The sequence below is a fragment of the Phyllobates terribilis genome, unplaced genomic scaffold (genome assembly GCF_046119375.1).
Source record: "Phyllobates terribilis strain yellow unplaced genomic scaffold, ASM4611937v1 Scaffold_3__8_contigs__length_932513732, whole genome shotgun sequence".
Lineage (NCBI taxonomy): Eukaryota > Metazoa > Chordata > Amphibia > Anura > Dendrobatidae > Phyllobates > Phyllobates terribilis.
This window is the reverse complement of record NW_027362763.1, coordinates 856,703,114-856,720,981: the sequence shown is the minus strand read 5'-3', so window position 1 is coordinate 856,720,981 and position 17,868 is coordinate 856,703,114. Positions and strand designations below refer to the sequence as shown.

Sequence of the window (17,868 nt, the reverse complement as noted above, 5' to 3'; positions counted from 1 at the left end):
CTAGAAGAGGCTGCGGCCTTTGGGGATGGAAAAACAAAAAGGGCAACACACAGCCAGCCGGGCGACAGCCCATCATCTTCCATAGGCTGCTCCATGTTCTGGTCCATCCTGCTGCCAGAGCGTCACTTACACTTAAAGCTCCCCAGAAGGGGGCCGTCCATGGCCACAATATTCAAATGAGGGCCACCTCCCAACCAACCACAGGATTCAGTCTCCCACTGAAAGCCCACCCCCCACTCATTCTGTTGTTCAACCAAATGAAGGAAGCCCCAGCAAGCTGGAGCATGCAAAAATTGCCACAAAACTCAGTATTGCTCCTCTCCACAGAAATCTTTAGTAAAAGGCGAAAGATTTTTACGTTCTGAAGAGAAGCCAGAGTATACTGGGCAAGGGCCTCCTCCCGACCTACCGCCATGGCCGCAGCCCTCCCTTGGCCCAGGGAGACCACCTAGAAGAGGCTGCGGCCTTTGGGGATGGAAAAACAAAAAGGGCAACACACAGCCAGCCGGGCGACAGCCCATCATCTTCCATAGGCTGCTCCATGTTCTGGTCCATCCTGCTGCCAGATCGTCACTTACACTTCCAGCTCCCCAGAAGGGGGCCGTCCATGGCCACAATATTCAAATGAGGGCCACCTCCCAACCAACCACAGGATTCAGTCTCCCACTGAAAGCCCACCCCCCACTCATTCTGTTGTTCAACCAAATGAAGGAAGCCCCAGCAAGCTGGAGCATGCAAAAATTGCCACAAAACTCAGTTTTACTCCTCTCCACGGAAATCTTTAGTAAAAGGCGAAAGATTTTTACGTTCTGAAGAGAAGCCAGAGTATACTGGGCAAGGGCCTCCTCCCGACCTACCGCAATGGCCGCAGCCCTCCCTTGGCCCAGGGAGCCCACCTAGAAGAGGCTGCGGCCTTTGGGGATGGAAAAACAAAAAGGGCAACACACAGCCAGCCGGGCGACAGCCCATCATCTTCCATAGGCTGCTCCATGTTCTGGTCCATCCTGCTGCCAGAGCGTCACTTACACTTCCAGCTCCCCAGAAGGGGGCCGTCCATGGCCACAATATTCAAATGAGGGCCATCTCCCAACCAACCACAGGATTCAGTCTCCCACTGAAAGCCCACCCCCCACTCATTCTGTTGTTCAACCAAATGAAGGAAGCCCCAGCAAGCTGGAGCATGCAAAAATTGCCACAAACCTCAGTTTTGCTCCTCTCCACGGAAATCTTTAGTAAAAGGCGAAAGATTTTTACGTTCTGAAGAGAAGCCAGAGTATACTGGGCAAGGGCCTCCTCCCGACCTACCGCCATGGCCGCAGCCCTCCCTTGGCCCAGGGAGACCACCTAGAAGAGGCTGCGGCCTTTGGGGATGGAAAAACAAAAAGGGCAACACACAGCCAGCCGGGTGACAGCCCATCATCTTCCATAGGCTGCTCCATGTTCTGGTCCATCCTGCTGCCAGAGCGACACTTACACTTCCAGCTCCCCAGAAGGGGGCCGTCCATGGCCACAATATTCAAATGAGGGCCACCTCCTAACCAACCACAGGATTCAGTCTCCCACTGAAAGCCCACCCCCCACTCATTCTGTTGTTCAACCAAATGAAGGAAGCCCCAGCAAGCTGGAGCATGCAAAAATTGCCACAAAACTCAGTTTTGCTCCTCTCCACGGAAATCTTTAGTAAAAGGCGAAAGATTTTTACGTTCTGAAGAGAAGCCAGAGTATACTGGGCAAGGGCCTCCTCCCGACCTACCGCCATGGCCGCAGCCCTCCCTTGGCCCAGGGAGACCACCTAGAAGAGGCTGCGGCCTTTGGGGATGGTAAAACAAAAAGGGCAACACACAGCCAGCCGGGCGACAGCCCATCATCTTCCATAGGCTGCTCCATGTTCTGGTCCATCCTGCTGCCAGAGCGTCACTTACACTTCCAGCTCCCCAGAAGGGGGCCGTCCATGGCCACAATATTCAAATGAGGGCCACCTCCCAACCAACCACAGGATTCAGTCTCCCACTGAAAGCCCACCCCCCACTCATTCTGTTGTTCAACCAAATGAAGGAAGCCCCAGCAAGCTGGAGCATGCAAAAATTGCCACAAACCTCAGTTTTGCTCCTCTCCACGGAAATCTTTAGCAAAAGGCGAAAGATTTTTACGTTCTGAAGAGAAGCCAGAGTATACTGGGCAAGGGCCTCCTCCCGACCAACCGCCATGGCCGCAGCCCTCCCTTGGCCCAGGGAGACCACCTAGAAGAGGCTGCGGCCTTTGGGGATGGAAAAACAAAAAGGGCAACACACAGCCAGCCGGGCGACAGCCCATCATCTTCCATAGGCTGCTCCATGTTCTGGTCCATCCTGCTGCCAGAGCGACACTTACACTTCCAGCTCCCCAGAAGGGGGCCGTCCATGGCCACAATATTCAAATGAGGGCCACCTCCCAACCAACCACAGGATTCAGTCTCCCACTGAAAGCCCACCCCCCACTCATTCTGTTGTTCAACCAAATGAAAGAAGCCCCAGCAAGCTGGAGCATGCAAAAATTGCCACAAAACTCAGTTTTGCTCCTCTCCACGGAAATCTTTAGTAAAAGGCGAAAGATTTTTACGTTCTGAAGAGAAGCCAGAGTATACTGGGCAAGGGCCTCCTCCCGACCTACCGCCATGGCCGCAGCCCTCCCTTGGCCCAGGGAGACCACCTAGAAGAGGCTGCGGCCTTTGGGGATGGTAAAACAAAAAGGGCAACACACAGCCAGCCGGGCGACAGCCCATCATCTTCCATAGGCTGCTCCATGTTCTGGTCCATCCTGCTGCCAGAGCGTCACTTACACTTCCAGCTCCCCAGAAGGGGGCCGTCCATGGCCACAATATTCAAATGAGGGCCACCTCCCAACCAACCACAGGATTCAGTCTCCCACTGAAAGCCCACCCCCCACTCATTCTGTTGTTTAACCAAATGAAGGAAGCCCCAGCAAGCTGGAGCATGCAAAAATTGCCACAAACCTCAGTTTTGCTCCTCTCCACGGAAATCTTTAGCAAAAGGCGAAAGATTTTTACGTTCTGAAGAGAAGCCAGAGTATACTGGGCAAGGGCCTCCTCCCGACCAACCGCCATGGCCGCAGCCCTCCCTTGGCCCAGGGAGACCACCTAGAAGAGGCTGCGGCCTTTGGGGATGGAAAAACAAAAAGGGCAACACACAGCCAGCCAGGCGACAGCCCATCATCTTCCATACGCTGCTCCATGTTCTGGTCCATCCTGCTGCCAGAGGGACACTTACACTTCCAGCTCCCCAGAAGGGGGCCGTCCATGGCCACAATATTCAAATGAGGGCCACCTCCCAACCAACCACAGGATTCAGTCTCCCACTGAAAGCCCACCCCCCACTCATTCTGTTGTTCAACCAAATGAAGGAAGCCCCAGCAAGCTGGAGCATGCAAAAATTGCCACAAAACTCAGTTTTGCTCCTTTCCACGGAAATCTTTAGTAAAAGGCGAAAGATTTTTACGTTCTGAAGAGAAGCCAGAGTATACTGGGCAAGGGCCTCCTCCCGACCTACCTCCATGGCCGCAGCCCTCCCTTGGCCCAGGGAGACCACCTAGAAGAGGCTGCGGCCTTTGGGGATGGTAAAACAAAAAGGGCAACACACAGCCAGCCGGGCGACAGCCCATCATCTTCCATAGGCTGCTCCATGTTCTGGTCCATCCTGCTGCCAGAGCGTCACTTACACTTCCAGCTCCCCAGAAGGGGGCCGTCCATGGCCACAATATTCAAATGAGGGCCACCTCCCAACCAACCACAGGATTCAGTCTCCCACTGAAAGCCCACCCCCCACTCATTCTGTTGTTCAACCAAATGAAGGAAGCCCCAGCAAGCTGGAGCATGCAAAAATTGCCACAAAACTCAGTTTTGCTCCTCTCCACAGAAATCTTTAGTAAAAGGCGAAAGATTTTTACGTTCTGAAGAGAAGCCAGAGTATACTGGGCAAGGGCCTCCTCCCGACCTACCGCCATGGCCGCAGCCCTCCCTTGGCCCAGGGAGACCACCTAGAAGAGGCTGCGGCCTTTGGGGATGGAAAAACAAAAAGGGCAACACACAGCCAGCCGGGCGACAGCCCATCATCTTCCATAGGCTGCTCCATGTTCTGGTCCATCCTGCTGCCAGAGCGTCACTTACACTTCCAGCTCCCCAGAAGGGGGCTGTCCATGGCCACAATATTCAAATGAGGGCCATCTCCCAACCAACCACAGGATTCAGTCTCCCACTGAAAGCCCACCCCCCACTCATTCTGTTGTTCAACCAAATGAAGGAAGCCCCAGCAAGCTGGAGCATGCAAAAATTGCCACAAAACTCAGTTTTGCTCCTCTCCACGGAAATCTTTAGTAAAAGGCGAAAGATTTTTACGTTCTGAAGAGAAGCCAGAGTATACTGGGCAAGGGCCTCCTCCCGACCTACCGCCATGGCCGCAGCCCTCCCTTGGCCCAGGGAGACCACCTAGAAGAGGCTGCGGCCTTTGGGGATGGAAAAACAAAAAGGGCAACACACAGCCAGCCGGGCGACAGCCCATCATCTTCCATAGGCTGCTCCATGTTCTGGTCCATCCTGCTGCCAGAGTGTCACTTACACTTAAAGCTCCCCAGAAGGGGGCCGTCCATGGCCACAATATTCAAATGAGGGCCACCTCCCAACCAACCACAGGATTCAGTCTCCCACTGAAAGCCCACCCCCCACTCATTCTGTTGTTCAACCGAATGAAGGAAGCCCCAGCAAGCTGGAGCATGCAAAAATTGCCACAAAACTCAGTTTTGCTCCTCTCCACGGAAATCTTTAGTAAAAGGCGAAAGATTTTTACGTTCTGAAGAGAAGCCAGAGTATACTGGGCAAGGGCCTCCTCCCGACCTACCGCCATGGCCGCAGCCCTCCCTTGGCCCAGGGAGACCACCTAGAAGAGGCTGCGGCCTTTGGGGATGGAAAAACAAAAAGGGCAACACACAGCCAGCCGGGCGACAGCCCATCATCTTCCATAGGCTGCTCCATGTTCTGGTCCATCCTGCTGCCAGAGCGTCACTTACACTTCCAGCTCCCCAGAAGGGGGCCGTCCATGGCCACAATATTCAAATGAGGGCCACCTCCCAACCAACCACAGGATTCAGTCTCCCACTGAAAGCCCACCCCCCACTCATTCTGTTGTTCAACCAAATGAAGGAAGCCCCAGCAAGCTGGAGCATGCAAAAATTGCCACAAAACTCAGTTTTGCTCCTCTCCACGGAAATCTTTAGTAAAAGGCGAAAGATTTTTACGTTCTGAAGAGAAGCCAGAGTATACTGGGCAAGGGCCTCCTCCCGACCTACCGCCATGGCCGCAGCCCTCCCTTGGCCCAGGGAGACCACCTAGAAGAGGCTGCGGCCTTTGGGGATGGAAAAACAAAAAGGGCAACACACAGCCAGCCGGGCGACAGCCCATCATCTTCCATAGGCTGCTCCATCCTGCTGCCAGAGCGTCACTTACACTTCCAGCTCCCCAGAAGAGGGCCGTCCATGGCCACAATATTCAAATGAGGGCCACCTCCCAACCAACCACAGGATTCAGTCTCCCACTGAAAGCCCACCCCCCACTCATTCTGTTGTTCAACCAAATGAAGGAAGCCCCAGCAAGCTGGAGCATGCAAAAATTGCCACAAAACTCAGTTTTGCTCCTCTCCACGGAAATCTTTAGTAAAAGGCGAAAGATTTTTACGTTCTGAAGAGAAGCCAGAGTATACTGGGCAAGGGCCTCCTCCCGACCTACCGCCATGGCCGCAGCCCTCCCTTGGCCCAGGGAGACCACCTAGAAGAGGCTGCGGCCTTTGGGGATGGAAAAACAAAAAGGGCAACACACAGCCAGCCGGGCGACAGCCCATCATCTTCCATAGGCTGCTCCATGTTCTGGTCCATCCTGCTGCCAGAGCATCACTTACACTTCCAGCTCCCCAGAAGGGGGCCGTCCATGGCCACAATATTCAAATGAGGGCCACCTCCCAACCAACCACAGGATTCAGTCTCCCACTGAAAGCCCACCCCCCACTCATTCTGTTGTTCAACCAAATGAAGGAAGCCCCAGCAAGCTGGAGCATGCAAAAATTGCCACAAAACTCAGTTTTTCTCCTCTCCACGGAAATCTTTAGTAAAAGGCGAAAGATTTTTACGTTCTGAAAAGAAGCCAGAGTATACTGGGCAAGGGCCTCCTCCCAACCTACCGCCATGGCCGCAGCCCTCCCTTGGCCCAGGGAGACCACCTAGAAGAGGCTGCGGCCTTTGGGGATGGAAAAACAAAAAGGGCAACACACAGCCAGCCGGGCGACAGCCCATCATCTTCCATAGGCTGCTCCATGTTCTGGTCCATCCTGCTGCCAAAGCGTCACTTACACTTCTAGCTCCCCAGAAGGGGGCCGTCCATGGCCACAATATTCAAATGAGGGCCACCTCCCAACCAACCACAGGATTCAGTCTCCCACTGAAAGCCCACCCCCCACTCATTCTGTTGTTCAACCAAATGAAGGAAGCCCCAGCAAGCTGGAGCATGCAAAAATTGCCACAAAACTCAGTTTTGCTCCTCTCCACGGAAATCTTTAGTAAAAGGCGAAAGATTTTTACGTTCTGAAGAGAAGCCAGAGTATACTGGGCAAGGGCCTCCTCCCGACCTACCGCCATGGCCGCAGCCCTCCCTTGGCCCAGGGAGACCACCTAGAAGAGGCTGCGGCCTTTGGGGATGGAAAAACAAAAAGGGCAACACACAGCCAGCCGGGCGACAGCCCATCATCTTCCATAGGCTGCTCCATGTTCTGGTCCATCCTGCTGCCAGAGCGTCACTTACACTTCCAGCTCCCCAGAAGGGGGCCGTCCATGGCCACAATATTCAAATGAGGGCCACCTCCCAACCAACCACAGGATTCAGTCTCCCACTGAAAGCCCACCCCCCACTCATTCTGTTGTTCAACCAAATGAAGGAAGCCCCAGCAAGCTGGAGCATGCAAAAATTGCCACAAAACTCAGTTTTGCTCCTCTCCACGGAAATCTTTAGTAAAAGGCGAAAGATTTTTACGTTTTGAAGAGAAGCCAGAGTATACTGGGCAAGGGCCTCCTCCCGACCTACCGCCATGGCCGCAGCCCTCCCTTGGCCCAGGGAGACCACCTAGAAGAGGCTGCGGCCTTTGGGGATGGAAAAACAAAAAGGGCAACACACAGCCAGCCGGGCGACAGCCCATCATCTTCCATAGGCTGCTCCATGTTCTGGTCCATCCTGCTGCCAGAGCGTCACTTACACTTCCAGCTCCTCAGAAGGGGGCCGTCCATGGCCACAATATTCAAATGAGGGCCACCTCCCCACCAACCACAGGATTCAGTCTTCTACTGAAAGCCCACCCCCCACTCATTCTGTTATTCAACCAAATGAAGGAAGCCCCAGCAAGCTGGAGCATGCAAAAATTGCCACAAAACTCAGTTTTGCTCCTCTCCACGGAAATCTTTAGTAAAAGGCGAAAGATTTTTACGTTCTGAAGAGAAGCCAGAGTATACTGGGCAAGGGCCTCCTCCCGACCTACCGCCATGGCCGCAGCCCTCCCTTGGCCCAGGGAGACCACCTAGAAGAGGCTGCGGCCTTTGGGGATGGAAAAACAAAAAGGGCAACACACAGCCAGCCGGGCGACAGCCCATCATCTTCCATAGGCTGCTCCATGTTCTGGTCCATCCTGCTGCCAGAGCGTCACTTACACTTCCAGCTCCCCAGAAGGGGGCCGTCCATGGCCACAATATTCAAATGAGGGCCACCTCCCAACCAACCACAGGATTCAGTCTCCCACTGAAAGCCCACCCCCCACTCATTCTGTTGTTCAACCAAATGAAGGAAGCCCCAGCAAGCTGGAGCATGCAAAAATTGCCACAAAACTCAGTTTTGCTCCTCTCCACGGAAATCTTTAGTAAAAGGCGAAAAATTTTTACGTTCTGAAGAGAAGCCAGAGTATACTGGGCAAGGGCCTCCTCCCGACCTACCGCCATGGCCGCAGCCCTCCCTTGGCCCAGGGAGACCACCTAGAAGAGGCTGCGGCCTTTGGGGATGGAAAAACAAAAAGGGCAACACACAGCCAGCCGGGCGACAGCCCATCATCTTCCATATTCTGCTCCTTGTTCTGGTCCATACTGCTGCCAGAGCGTCACTTACACTTCCAGCTCCCCAGAAGGGGGCCGTCCATGGCCACAATATTCAAATGAGGGCCACCTCCCAACCAACCACAGGATTAAGTCTCCCACTGAAAGCCCACCCCCCACTCATTCTGTTGTTCAACCAAATGATGGAAGCCCCAGCAAGCTGGAGCATGCAAAAATTGCCACAAAACTCAGTTTTGCGCCTCTCCACGGAAATCTTTAGCAAAAGGCGAAAGATTTTTACGTTCTGAAGAGAAGCCAGAGTATACTGGGCAAGGGCCTCCTCCCGACCTACCGCCATGGTCGCAACCCTCCCTTGGCCCAGGGAGACCACCTAGAAGAGGCTGCGGCCTTTGGGGATGGAAAAACAAAAAGGGCAACACACAGCCAGCCGGGCGACAGCCCATCATCTTCCATAGGCTGCTCCATGTTCTGGTCCATCCTGCTGCCAGAGCGTCACTTACACTTCCAGCTCCCCAGAAGGGGGCCGTCCATGGCCACAATATTCAAATGAGGGCCACCTCCCAACCAACCACAGGATTCAGTCTCCCACTGAAAGCCCACCCCCCACTCATTCTGTTGTTCAACCAAATGAAGGAAGCCCCAGCAAGCTGGAGCATGCAAAAATTGCCACAAAACTCAGTTTTGCTCCTCTCCACGGAAATCTTTAGTAAAAGGCGAAAGATTTTTACGTTCTGAAGAGAAGCCAGAGTATACTGGGCAAGGGCCTCCTCCCGACCTACCGCCATGGCCGCAGCCCTCCCTTGGCCCAGGGAGACCACCTAGAAGAGGCTGCGGCCTTTGGGGATGGAAAAACAAAAAGGGCAACACACAGCCAGCCGGGCGACAGCCCATCATCTTCCATAGGCTGCTCCATGTTCTGGTCCATCCTGCTGCCAGAGCGTCACTTACACTTCCAGCTCCCCAGAAGGGGGCCGTCCATGGCCACAATATTCAAATGAGGGCCACCTCCCAACCAACCACAGGATTCAGTCTCCCACTGAAAGCCCACCCCCCACTCATTCTGTTGTTCAACCAAATGAAGGAAGCCCCAGCAAGCTGGAGCATGCAAAAATTGCCACAAAACTCAGTTTTGCTCCTCTCCACGGAAATCTTTAGTAAAAGGCGAAAGATTTTTATGTTCTGAAGAGAAGCCAGAGTATACTGGGCAAGGGCCTCCTCCCGACCTACCGCCATGGCCGCAGCCCTCCCTTGGCCCAGGGAGACCACCTAGAAGAGGCTGCGGCCTTTGGGGATGGAAAAACAAAAAGGGCAACACACAGCCAGCCGGGCGACAGCCCATCATCTTCCATAGGCTGCTCCATGTTCTGGTCCATCCTGCTGCCAGAGCGTCACTTACACTTCCAGCTCCCCAGAAGGGGGCCGTCCATGTCCACAAAATTCAAATGAGGGCCACCTCCCAACCAACCACAGGATTCAGTCTCCCACTGAAAGCCCACCCCCCACTCATTCTGTTGTTCACCCAAATGAAGGAAGCCCCAGCAAGCTGGAGCATGCAAAAATTGCCACAAAACTCAGTTTTGCTCCTCTCCACGGAAATCTTTAGTAAAAGGCGAAAGATTTTTACGTTCTGAAGAGAAGCCAGAGTATACTGGGCAAGGGCCTCCTCCCAACCTACCGCCATGGCCGCAGCCCTCCCTTGGCCCAGGGAGACCACCTAGAAGAGGCTGCGGCCTTTGGGGATGGAAAAACAAAAAGGGCAACACACAGCCAGCCGGGCGACAGCCCATCATCTTCCATAGGCTGCTCCATGTTCTGGTCCATCCTGCTGCCAGAGCGTCACTTACACTTCCAGCTCCCCAGAAGGGGGCCGTCCATGGCCACAATATTCAAATGAGGGCCACCTCCCAACCAACCACAGGATTCAGTCTCCCACTGAAAGCCCACCCCCCACTCATTCTGTTGTTCAACCAAATGAAGGAAGCCCCAGCAAGCTGGAGCATGCAAAAATTGCCACAAAACTCAGTTTTGCTCCTCTCCACGGAAATCTTTAGTAAAAGGCGAAAGATTTTTACGTTCTGAAGAGAAGCCAGAGTATACTGGGCAAGGGCCTCCTCCCGACCTACCGCCATGGCCGCAGCCCTCCCTTGGCCCAGGGAGACCACCTAGAAGAGGCTGCGGCCTTTGGGGATGGAAAAACAAAAAGGGCAACACACAGCCAGCCGGGCGACAGCCCATCATCTTCCATAGGCTGCTCCATGTTCTGGTCCATCCTGCTGCCAGAGCGTCACTTACACTTCCAGCTCCCCAGAAGGGGGCCATCCATGGCCACAAAATTCAAATGAGGGCCACCTCCCAACCAACCACAGGATTCAGTCTCCCACTGAAAGCCCACTCATTCTGTTGTTCAACCAAATGAAGGAAGCCCCAGCAAGCTGGAGCATGCAAAAATTGCCACAAAACGCGGTTTTGCTCCTCTCCACGGAAATCTTTAGTAAAAGGCGAAAGATTTCTACGTTCTGAAGAGAAGCCAGAGTATACTGGGCAAGGGCCTCCTCCCGACCTACCGCCATGGCCGCAGCCCTCTCTTGGCCCAGGGAGACCACCTAGAAGAGGCTGCGGCCTTTGGGGATGGAAAAACAAAAAGGGCAACACACAGCCAGCCGGGCGACAGCCCATCTTCTTCCATAGGCTGCTCCATGTTCTGGTCCATCCTGCTGCCAGAGCGTCACTTCCATTTCCAGCTCCCCAGAAGGGGGCCGTCCATGGCCACAATATTCAAATGAGGGCCACCTCCCAACCAACCACAGGATTCAGTCTCCCACTGAAAGCCCACCCCCCACTCATTCTGTTGTTCAACCAAATGAAGGAAGCCCCAGCAAGCTGGAGCATGCAAAAATTGCCACAAAACTCAGTTTTGCTCCTCTCCACGGAAATCTTTAGTAAAAGGCGAAAGATTTTTACGTTCTGAAAAGAAGCCAGAGTATACTGGGCAAGGGCCTCCTCCCGACCTACCGCCATGGCCGCAGCCCTCCCTTGGCCCAAGGAGACCACCTAGAAGAGGCTGCGGCCTTTGGGGATGGAAAAACAAAAAGGGCAACACACAGCCAGCCGGGCGACAGCCCATCATCTTCCATAGGCTGCTCCATGTTCTGGTCCATCCTGCTGCCAGAGCGTCACTTACACTTCCAGCTCCCCAGAAGGGGGCCGTCCATGGCCACAATATTCAAATGAGGGCCACCTCCCAACCAACCACAGGATTCAGTCTCCAACTGAAAGCCCACCCCCCACTCATTCTGTTGTTCAACCAAATGAAGGAAGCCCCAGCAAGCTGGAGCATGCAAAAATTGCCACAAAACTCAGTTTTGCTCCTCTCCACGGAAATCTTTAGTAAAAGGCGAAAGATTTTTACGTTCTGAAGAGAAGCCAGAGTATACTGGGCAAGGGCCTCCTCCCGACCAACCGCCATGGCCGCAGCCCTCCCTTGGCCCAGGGAGACCACCTAGAAGAGGCTGCGGCCTTTGGGGATGGAAAAGCAAAAAGGGCAACACACAGCCAGCCGGGCGACAGCCCATCATCTTCCATAGGCTGCTCCATGTTCTGGTCCATCCTGCTGCCAGAGCGTCACTTACACTTCCAGCTCCCCAGAAGGGGGCCGTCCATGGCCACAATATTCAAATGAGGGCCACCTCCCAACCAACCACAGGATTCCGTCTCCCACTGAAAGCCCACCCCCCACTCATTCTGTTGTTGAACCAAATGAAGGAAGCCCCAGAAAGCTGGAGCATGCAAAAATTGCCACAAAACTCAGTTTTGCTCCTCTCCACGGAAATCTTTAGTAAAAGGCGAAAGATTTTTACGTTCTGAAAAGAATCCAGAGTATACTGGGCAAGGGCCTCCTCCCGACCTACCGCCATGGCCGCAGCCCTCCCTTGGCCCAGGGAGACCACCTAGAAGAGGCTGCGGCCTTTGGGGATGGAAAAACAAAAAGGGCAACACACAGCCAGCCGGGCGACAGCCCATCATCTTCCATAGGCTGCTCCATGTTCTGGTCCATCCTGCTGCCAGAGCGTCACTTACACTTCCAGCTCCCCAGAAGGGGGCCGTCCATGGCCACAATATTCAAATGAGGGCCACCTCCCAACCAACCACAGGATTCAGTCTCCCACTGAAAGCCCACCCCCCACTCATTCTGTTGTTCAACCAAATGAAGGAAGCCCCAGCAAGCTGGAGCATGCAAAAATTGCCACAAAACTCAGTTTTGCTCCTCTCCACGGAAATCTTTAGTAAAAGGCGAAAGATTTTTACGTTCTGAAGAGAAGCCAGAGTATACTGGGCAAGGGCCTCCTCCCGACCTACCGCCATGGCCGCAGCCCTCCCTTGGCCCAGGGAGACCACCTAGAAGAGGCTGCGGCCTTTGGGGATGGAAAAACAAAAAGGGCAACACACAGCCAGCCGGGCGACAGCCCATCATCTTTCATAGGCTGCTCCATGTTCTGGTCCATCCTGCTGCCAGAGCGTCACTTACACTTCCAGCTCCCCAGAAGGGGGCCGTCCATGGCCACAATATTCAAATGAGGGCCACCTCCCAACCAACCACAGGATTCAGTCTCCCACTGAAAGCCCACCCCCCACTCATTCTGTTGTTCAACCAAATGAAGGAAGCCCCAGCAAGCTGGAGCATGCAAAAATTGCCACAAAACTCAGTTTTGCTCCTCTCCACGGAAATCTTTAGTAAAAGGCGAAAGATTTTTACGTTCTGAAGAGAAGCCAGAGTATACTGGGCAAGGGCCTCCTCCCGACCTACCGCCATGGCCGCAGCCCTCTCTTGGCCCAGGGATACCACCTAGAAGAGGCTGCGGCCTTTGGGGATGGAAAAACAAAAAGGGCAACACACAGCCAGCCGGGCGACAGCCCATCTTCTTCCATAGGCTGCTCCATGTTCTGGTCCATCCTGCTGCCAGAGCGTCACTTACATTTCCAGCTCCCCAGAAGAGGGCCGTCCATGGCCACAATATTCAAATGAGGGCCACCTCCCAACCAACCACAGGATTCAGTCTCCCACTGAAAGCCCACCCCCCACTCATTCTGTTGTTCAACCAAATGAAGGAAGCCCCAGCAAGCTGGAGCATGCAAAAATTGCCACAAAACTCAGTTTTGCTCCTCTCCACGGAAATCTTTAGTAAAAGGCGAAAGATTTTTACGTTCTGAAGAGAAGCCAGAGTATACTGGGCAAGGGCCTCCTCCCGACCTACCGCCATGGCCGCAGCCCTCCCTTGGCCCAAGGAGACCACCTAGAAGAGGCTGCGGCCTTTGGGGATGGAAAAACAAAAAGGGCAACACACAGCCAGCCGGGCGACAGCCTATCATCTTCCATAGGCTGCTCCATGTTCTGGTCCATCCTGCTGCCAGAGCGTCACTTACACTTCCAGCTCCCCAGAAGGGGGCCGTCCATGGCCACAATATTCAAATGAGGGCCACCTCCCAACCAACCACAGGATTCAGTCTCCAACCGAAAGCCCACCCCCCACTCATTCTGTTGTTCAACCAAATGAAGGAAGCCCCAGCAAGCTGGAGCATGCAAAAATTGCCACAAAACTCAGTTTTGCTCCTCTCCACGGAAATCTTTAGTAAAAGGCGAAAGATTTTTAAGTTCTGAAGAGAAGCCAGAGTATACTGGGCAAGGGCCTCCTCCCGACCTACCGCCATGGCCGCAGCCCTCCCTTGGCCCAGGGAGACCACCTAGAAGAGGCTGCGGCCTTTGGGGATGGAAAAACAAAAAGGGCAACACACAGCCAGCCGGGCGACAGCCTATCATCTTCCATAGGCTGCTCCATGTTCTGGTCCATCCTGCTGCCAGAGCGTCACTTACACTTCCAGCTCCCCAGAAGGGGGCCGTCCATGGCCACAATATTCAAATGAGGGCCACCTCCCAACCAACCACAGGATTCAGTCTCCCACTGAAAGCCCACCCCCCACTCATTCTGTTGTTGAACCAAATGAAGGAAGCCCCAGAAAGCTGGAGCATGCAAAAATTGCCACAAAACTCAGTTTTGCTCCTCTCCACGGAAATCTTTAGTAAAAGGCAAAAGATTTTTACGCTCTGAAGAGAAGCCAGACTATACTGGGCAAGGGCCTCCTCCCGACCTACCGCCATGGCCGCAGCCCTCCCTTGGCCCAGGGAGACCACCTAGAAGAGGCTGCGGCCTTTGGGGATGGAAAAACAAAAAGGGCAACACACAGCCAGCCGGGCGACAGCCCATCATCTTCCATAGGCTGCTCCATATTCTGGTCCATCCTGCTGCCTGAGCGTCACTTACACTTCCAGCTCCCCAGAAGGGGGCCGTCCATGGCCACAATATTCAAATGAGGGCCACCTCCCAACCAACCACAGGATTCAGTCTCCCACTGAAAGCCCACTCCCCACTCATTCTGCTGTTCAACCAAATGAAGAAAGCCCCAGCAAGCTGGAGCATGCAAAAATTGCCACAAAACTCAGTTTTGCTCCTCTCCACGGAAATCTTTAGTAAAAGGCAAAAGATTTTTACGTTCTGAAGTGAAGCCAGAGTATACTGGGCAAGGGCCTCCTCCCGACCTACCGCCATGGCTGCAGCCCTCTCTTGGCCCAGGGAGATCACCTAGAAGAGGCTGCGGCCTTTGGGGATGGAAAAACAAAAAGGGCAACACACAGCCAGCCGGGCGACAGCCCATCATCTTCCATAGGCTGCTCCATGTTCTGGTCCATCCTGCTGCCAGAGCGTCACTTACACTTCCAGCTCCCCAGAAGGGGGCCGTCCATGGCCACAATATTCAAATGAGGGCCACCTCCCAACCAACCACAGGATTCAGTCTCCCACTGAAAGCCCACCCCCACTTATTCTGTTGTTCAACCAAATGAAGGAAGCCCCAGCAAGCTGGAGCATGCAAAAATTGCCACAAAACTCAGTTTTGCTCCTCTCCACGGAAATCTTTAGTAAAAGGCGAAAGATTTTTACGTTCTGAAGAGAAGCCAGAGTATACTGGGCAAGGGCCTCCTCCCGACCTACCGCCATGGCTGCAGCCCTCCCTTGGCCCAGGGAGACCACCTAGAAGAGGCTGCGGCCTTTGGGGATGGAAAAACAAAAAGGGCAACACACAGCCAGCCGGGCGACAGCCCATCATCTTCCATAGGCTGCTCCATGTTCTGGTCCATCCTGCTGCCAGAGCGTCACTTACACTTCCAGCTCCCCAGAAGGGGGCCGTCCATGGCCACAATATTCAAATGAGGGCCACCTCCCAACCAACCACAGGATTCAGTCTCCCACTTGAAGCCCACCCCCCACTCATTCTGTTGTTCAACCAAATGAAGGAAGCCCCAGCAAGCTGGAGCATGCAAAAATTGCCATAAAACTCAGTTTTGCTCCTCTCCACGGAAATCTTTAGTAAAAGGCGAAAGATTTTTACGTTCTGAAGAGAAGCCAGAGTATACTGGGCAAGGGCCTCCTCCCGACCTACCGCCATGGCCGCAGCCCTCCCTTGGCCCAGGGAGACCACCTAGAAGAGGCTGCGGCCTTTGGGGATGGAAAAACAAAAAGGGCAACACACAGCCAGCCGGGCGACAGCCCATCATCTTCCATAGGCTGCTCCATGTTCTGGTCCATCCTGCTGCCAGAGCGTCACTTACACTTCCAGCTCCCCAGAAGAGGGCCGTCCAAGGCCACAATATTCAAATGAGGGCCACCTCCCAACCAACCACAGGATTCAGTCTCCCACTGAAAGCCCACCCCCCACTCATTCTGTTGTTCAACCAAATGAAGTAAGCCCCAGCAAGCTGGAGCATGCAAAAATTGCCACAAAACTCAGTTTTGCTCCTCTCCACGGAAATCTTTAGTAAAAGGCGAAAGATTTTTACGTTCTGAAGAGAAGCCAGAGTATACTGGGCAAGGGCCTCCTCCCGACCTACCGCCATGGCCGCAGCCCTCCCTTGGCCCAGGGAGACCACCTAGAAGAGGCTGCGGCCTTTGGGGATGGAAAAACAAAAAGGGCAACACACAGCCAGCCGGGCGACAGCCCATCATCTTCCATAGGCTGCTCCATGTTCTGGTCCATCCTGCTGCCAGAGCATCACTTACACTTCCAGCTCCCCAGAAGGGGGCCGTCCATGGCCACAATATTCAAATGAGGGCCACCTCCCAACCAACCACAGGATTCAGTCTCCCACTGAAAGCCCACCCCCCACTCATTCTGTTGTTCAACCAAATGAAGGAAGCCCCAGCAAGCTGGAGCATGCAAAAATTGCCACAAAACTCAGTTTTGCTCCTCTCCACGGAAATCTTTAGTAAAAGGCGAAAGATTTTTACGTTCTGAAGAGAAGCCAGAGTATACTGGGCAAGGGCCTCCTCCCGACCTACCGCCATGGCCGCAGCCCTCCCTTGGCCCAGGGAGACCACCTAGAAGAGGCTGCGGCCTTTGGGGATGGAAAAACAAAAAGGGAAACACACAGCCAGCCGGGCGACAGCCCATCATCTTCCATAGGCTGCTCCATGTTCTGGTCCATCCTGCTGCCAGAGCGTCACTTACACTTCCAGCTCCCCAGAAGGGGGCCGTCCATGGCCACAATATTCAAATGAGGGCCACCTCCCAACCAACCACAGGATTCAGTCTCCCACTGAAAGCCCACCCCCCACTCATTCTGTTGTTCAACCAAATGAAGGAAGCCCCAGCAAGCTGGAGCATGCAAAAATTGCCACAAAACTCAGTTTTGCTCCTCTCCACGGAAATCTTTAGTAAAAGGCGAAAGATTTCTACGTTCTTAAAAGAAGCCAGAATATACTGGGCAAGGGCCTCCTCCCGACCTACCGCCATGGCCGCAGCCCTCCCTTGGCCCAGGGAGACCACCTAGAAGAGGCTGCGGCCTTTGGGGATGGAAAAACAAAAAGGGCAACACACAGCCAGCCGGGCGACAGCCCATCATCTTCCATAGGCTGCTCCATGTTCTGGTCCATCCTGCTGCCAGAGCGTCACTTACACTTCCAGCTCCCCAGAAGGGGGCCGTCCATGGCCACAATATTCAAATGAGGGCCACCTCCCAACCAGCCACAGGATTCAGTCTCCCACTGAAAGCCCACCCCCCACTCATTCTGTTGTTCAACCAAATGAAGAAAGCCCCAACAAGCTGGAGCATGCAAAAATTGCCACAAAACTCAGTTTTGCTCCTCTCCACGGAAATCTTTAGTAAAAGGCAAAAGATTTTTACGTTCTGAAGTGAAGCCGGAGTATACTGGGCAAGGGCCTCCTCCCGACCTACCGCCATGGCTGCAGCCCTCCCTTGGCCCAGGGAGATCACCTAGAAGAGGCTGCGGCCTTTGGGGATGGAAAAACAAAAAGGGCAACACACAGCCAGCCGGGCGACAGCCCATCATCTTCCATAGGCTGCTCCATGTTCTGGTCCATCCTGCTGCCAGAGCGTCACTTACACTTCCAGCTCCCCAGAAGGGGGCCGTCCATGGCCACAATATTCAAATGAGGGCCACCTCCCAACCAACCACAGGATTCAGTCTCCCACTGAAAGCCCACCCCCACTTATTCTGTTGTTCAACCAAATGAAGGAAGCCCCAGCAAGCTGGAGCATGCAAAAATTGCCACAAAACTCAGTTTTGCTCCTCTCCACGGAAATCTTTAGTAAAAGGCGAAAGATTTTTACGTTCTGAAGAGAAGCCAGAGTATACTGGGCAAGGGTCTCCTCCCGACCTACCGCCATGG

At 54.1% G+C, this 17,868-nt stretch overlaps 40 non-coding genes across 40 annotated transcripts; all 40 read right to left on the bottom strand.

The window, feature by feature from the left end:
- Positions 1 to 265: 265 nt before the first annotated feature.
- Positions 266 to 381, bottom strand: LOC141259954 (U5 spliceosomal RNA). Its single transcript, XR_012318719.1, has one exon. It is a non-coding gene; the product is annotated as a U5 spliceosomal RNA (small nuclear RNA).
- Positions 382 to 713: 332 nt separating this feature from the next.
- LOC141259824 (U5 spliceosomal RNA) lies at positions 714 to 829 on the bottom strand. The gene has a single exon (XR_012318592.1). It is a non-coding gene; the product is annotated as a U5 spliceosomal RNA (small nuclear RNA).
- Positions 830 to 1,161: 332 nt separating this feature from the next.
- LOC141260009 (U5 spliceosomal RNA) lies at positions 1,162 to 1,277 on the bottom strand. The gene has a single exon (XR_012318772.1). It is a non-coding gene; the product is annotated as a U5 spliceosomal RNA (small nuclear RNA).
- Positions 1,278 to 1,609: 332 nt separating this feature from the next.
- On the bottom strand, positions 1,610 to 1,725 carry LOC141260854 (U5 spliceosomal RNA). The gene has a single exon (XR_012319572.1). It is a non-coding gene; the product is annotated as a U5 spliceosomal RNA (small nuclear RNA).
- Positions 1,726 to 2,057: 332 nt separating this feature from the next.
- LOC141260391 (U5 spliceosomal RNA) lies at positions 2,058 to 2,173 on the bottom strand. Its single transcript, XR_012319146.1, has one exon. It is a non-coding gene; the product is annotated as a U5 spliceosomal RNA (small nuclear RNA).
- A 332-nt stretch (positions 2,174 to 2,505) lies between these two features.
- Positions 2,506 to 2,621, bottom strand: LOC141260852 (U5 spliceosomal RNA). The gene has a single exon (XR_012319571.1). It is a non-coding gene; the product is annotated as a U5 spliceosomal RNA (small nuclear RNA).
- Positions 2,622 to 2,953: 332 nt separating this feature from the next.
- LOC141260390 (U5 spliceosomal RNA) lies at positions 2,954 to 3,069 on the bottom strand. Its single transcript, XR_012319145.1, has one exon. It is a non-coding gene; the product is annotated as a U5 spliceosomal RNA (small nuclear RNA).
- A 332-nt stretch (positions 3,070 to 3,401) lies between these two features.
- LOC141259938 (U5 spliceosomal RNA) lies at positions 3,402 to 3,517 on the bottom strand. The gene has a single exon (XR_012318703.1). It is a non-coding gene; the product is annotated as a U5 spliceosomal RNA (small nuclear RNA).
- Positions 3,518 to 3,849: 332 nt separating this feature from the next.
- LOC141260030 (U5 spliceosomal RNA) lies at positions 3,850 to 3,965 on the bottom strand. Its single transcript, XR_012318792.1, has one exon. It is a non-coding gene; the product is annotated as a U5 spliceosomal RNA (small nuclear RNA).
- Positions 3,966 to 4,297: 332 nt separating this feature from the next.
- Positions 4,298 to 4,413, bottom strand: LOC141260851 (U5 spliceosomal RNA). Its single transcript, XR_012319570.1, has one exon. It is a non-coding gene; the product is annotated as a U5 spliceosomal RNA (small nuclear RNA).
- Positions 4,414 to 4,745: 332 nt separating this feature from the next.
- Positions 4,746 to 4,861, bottom strand: LOC141260850 (U5 spliceosomal RNA). The gene has a single exon (XR_012319569.1). It is a non-coding gene; the product is annotated as a U5 spliceosomal RNA (small nuclear RNA).
- A 332-nt stretch (positions 4,862 to 5,193) lies between these two features.
- LOC141260849 (U5 spliceosomal RNA) lies at positions 5,194 to 5,309 on the bottom strand. Its single transcript, XR_012319568.1, has one exon. It is a non-coding gene; the product is annotated as a U5 spliceosomal RNA (small nuclear RNA).
- A 320-nt stretch (positions 5,310 to 5,629) lies between these two features.
- LOC141260848 (U5 spliceosomal RNA) lies at positions 5,630 to 5,745 on the bottom strand. Its single transcript, XR_012319567.1, has one exon. It is a non-coding gene; the product is annotated as a U5 spliceosomal RNA (small nuclear RNA).
- A 332-nt stretch (positions 5,746 to 6,077) lies between these two features.
- LOC141260242 (U5 spliceosomal RNA) lies at positions 6,078 to 6,193 on the bottom strand. Its single transcript, XR_012319000.1, has one exon. It is a non-coding gene; the product is annotated as a U5 spliceosomal RNA (small nuclear RNA).
- Positions 6,194 to 6,525: 332 nt separating this feature from the next.
- Positions 6,526 to 6,641, bottom strand: LOC141260846 (U5 spliceosomal RNA). The gene has a single exon (XR_012319566.1). It is a non-coding gene; the product is annotated as a U5 spliceosomal RNA (small nuclear RNA).
- Positions 6,642 to 6,973: 332 nt separating this feature from the next.
- Positions 6,974 to 7,089, bottom strand: LOC141259770 (U5 spliceosomal RNA). Its single transcript, XR_012318538.1, has one exon. It is a non-coding gene; the product is annotated as a U5 spliceosomal RNA (small nuclear RNA).
- Positions 7,090 to 7,421: 332 nt separating this feature from the next.
- Positions 7,422 to 7,537, bottom strand: LOC141260844 (U5 spliceosomal RNA). Its single transcript, XR_012319564.1, has one exon. It is a non-coding gene; the product is annotated as a U5 spliceosomal RNA (small nuclear RNA).
- A 332-nt stretch (positions 7,538 to 7,869) lies between these two features.
- Positions 7,870 to 7,985, bottom strand: LOC141259759 (U5 spliceosomal RNA). The gene has a single exon (XR_012318529.1). It is a non-coding gene; the product is annotated as a U5 spliceosomal RNA (small nuclear RNA).
- A 332-nt stretch (positions 7,986 to 8,317) lies between these two features.
- LOC141260343 (U5 spliceosomal RNA) lies at positions 8,318 to 8,433 on the bottom strand. The gene has a single exon (XR_012319100.1). It is a non-coding gene; the product is annotated as a U5 spliceosomal RNA (small nuclear RNA).
- A 332-nt stretch (positions 8,434 to 8,765) lies between these two features.
- Positions 8,766 to 8,881, bottom strand: LOC141260843 (U5 spliceosomal RNA). Its single transcript, XR_012319563.1, has one exon. It is a non-coding gene; the product is annotated as a U5 spliceosomal RNA (small nuclear RNA).
- Positions 8,882 to 9,213: 332 nt separating this feature from the next.
- On the bottom strand, positions 9,214 to 9,329 carry LOC141259920 (U5 spliceosomal RNA). The gene has a single exon (XR_012318687.1). It is a non-coding gene; the product is annotated as a U5 spliceosomal RNA (small nuclear RNA).
- Positions 9,330 to 9,661: 332 nt separating this feature from the next.
- Positions 9,662 to 9,777, bottom strand: LOC141260842 (U5 spliceosomal RNA). The gene has a single exon (XR_012319562.1). It is a non-coding gene; the product is annotated as a U5 spliceosomal RNA (small nuclear RNA).
- Positions 9,778 to 10,109: 332 nt separating this feature from the next.
- LOC141260841 (U5 spliceosomal RNA) lies at positions 10,110 to 10,225 on the bottom strand. The gene has a single exon (XR_012319561.1). It is a non-coding gene; the product is annotated as a U5 spliceosomal RNA (small nuclear RNA).
- A 325-nt stretch (positions 10,226 to 10,550) lies between these two features.
- On the bottom strand, positions 10,551 to 10,666 carry LOC141260254 (U5 spliceosomal RNA). Its single transcript, XR_012319012.1, has one exon. It is a non-coding gene; the product is annotated as a U5 spliceosomal RNA (small nuclear RNA).
- Positions 10,667 to 10,998: 332 nt separating this feature from the next.
- LOC141259741 (U5 spliceosomal RNA) lies at positions 10,999 to 11,114 on the bottom strand. Its single transcript, XR_012318511.1, has one exon. It is a non-coding gene; the product is annotated as a U5 spliceosomal RNA (small nuclear RNA).
- Positions 11,115 to 11,446: 332 nt separating this feature from the next.
- On the bottom strand, positions 11,447 to 11,562 carry LOC141260840 (U5 spliceosomal RNA). The gene has a single exon (XR_012319560.1). It is a non-coding gene; the product is annotated as a U5 spliceosomal RNA (small nuclear RNA).
- A 332-nt stretch (positions 11,563 to 11,894) lies between these two features.
- LOC141260148 (U5 spliceosomal RNA) lies at positions 11,895 to 12,010 on the bottom strand. The gene has a single exon (XR_012318907.1). It is a non-coding gene; the product is annotated as a U5 spliceosomal RNA (small nuclear RNA).
- A 332-nt stretch (positions 12,011 to 12,342) lies between these two features.
- Positions 12,343 to 12,458, bottom strand: LOC141260839 (U5 spliceosomal RNA). Its single transcript, XR_012319559.1, has one exon. It is a non-coding gene; the product is annotated as a U5 spliceosomal RNA (small nuclear RNA).
- Positions 12,459 to 12,790: 332 nt separating this feature from the next.
- On the bottom strand, positions 12,791 to 12,906 carry LOC141260838 (U5 spliceosomal RNA). Its single transcript, XR_012319558.1, has one exon. It is a non-coding gene; the product is annotated as a U5 spliceosomal RNA (small nuclear RNA).
- Positions 12,907 to 13,238: 332 nt separating this feature from the next.
- LOC141260837 (U5 spliceosomal RNA) lies at positions 13,239 to 13,354 on the bottom strand. The gene has a single exon (XR_012319557.1). It is a non-coding gene; the product is annotated as a U5 spliceosomal RNA (small nuclear RNA).
- A 332-nt stretch (positions 13,355 to 13,686) lies between these two features.
- On the bottom strand, positions 13,687 to 13,802 carry LOC141259960 (U5 spliceosomal RNA). The gene has a single exon (XR_012318725.1). It is a non-coding gene; the product is annotated as a U5 spliceosomal RNA (small nuclear RNA).
- Positions 13,803 to 14,134: 332 nt separating this feature from the next.
- Positions 14,135 to 14,250, bottom strand: LOC141260275 (U5 spliceosomal RNA). The gene has a single exon (XR_012319033.1). It is a non-coding gene; the product is annotated as a U5 spliceosomal RNA (small nuclear RNA).
- A 332-nt stretch (positions 14,251 to 14,582) lies between these two features.
- On the bottom strand, positions 14,583 to 14,698 carry LOC141259912 (U5 spliceosomal RNA). Its single transcript, XR_012318679.1, has one exon. It is a non-coding gene; the product is annotated as a U5 spliceosomal RNA (small nuclear RNA).
- A 331-nt stretch (positions 14,699 to 15,029) lies between these two features.
- LOC141260835 (U5 spliceosomal RNA) lies at positions 15,030 to 15,145 on the bottom strand. Its single transcript, XR_012319556.1, has one exon. It is a non-coding gene; the product is annotated as a U5 spliceosomal RNA (small nuclear RNA).
- Positions 15,146 to 15,477: 332 nt separating this feature from the next.
- Positions 15,478 to 15,593, bottom strand: LOC141260734 (U5 spliceosomal RNA). The gene has a single exon (XR_012319455.1). It is a non-coding gene; the product is annotated as a U5 spliceosomal RNA (small nuclear RNA).
- A 332-nt stretch (positions 15,594 to 15,925) lies between these two features.
- On the bottom strand, positions 15,926 to 16,041 carry LOC141260834 (U5 spliceosomal RNA). Its single transcript, XR_012319555.1, has one exon. It is a non-coding gene; the product is annotated as a U5 spliceosomal RNA (small nuclear RNA).
- A 332-nt stretch (positions 16,042 to 16,373) lies between these two features.
- Positions 16,374 to 16,489, bottom strand: LOC141260832 (U5 spliceosomal RNA). The gene has a single exon (XR_012319553.1). It is a non-coding gene; the product is annotated as a U5 spliceosomal RNA (small nuclear RNA).
- A 332-nt stretch (positions 16,490 to 16,821) lies between these two features.
- Positions 16,822 to 16,937, bottom strand: LOC141260485 (U5 spliceosomal RNA). Its single transcript, XR_012319236.1, has one exon. It is a non-coding gene; the product is annotated as a U5 spliceosomal RNA (small nuclear RNA).
- Positions 16,938 to 17,269: 332 nt separating this feature from the next.
- On the bottom strand, positions 17,270 to 17,385 carry LOC141259980 (U5 spliceosomal RNA). The gene has a single exon (XR_012318744.1). It is a non-coding gene; the product is annotated as a U5 spliceosomal RNA (small nuclear RNA).
- Positions 17,386 to 17,716: 331 nt separating this feature from the next.
- Positions 17,717 to 17,832, bottom strand: LOC141260831 (U5 spliceosomal RNA). The gene has a single exon (XR_012319552.1). It is a non-coding gene; the product is annotated as a U5 spliceosomal RNA (small nuclear RNA).
- Positions 17,833 to 17,868: the final 36 nt, after the last annotated feature.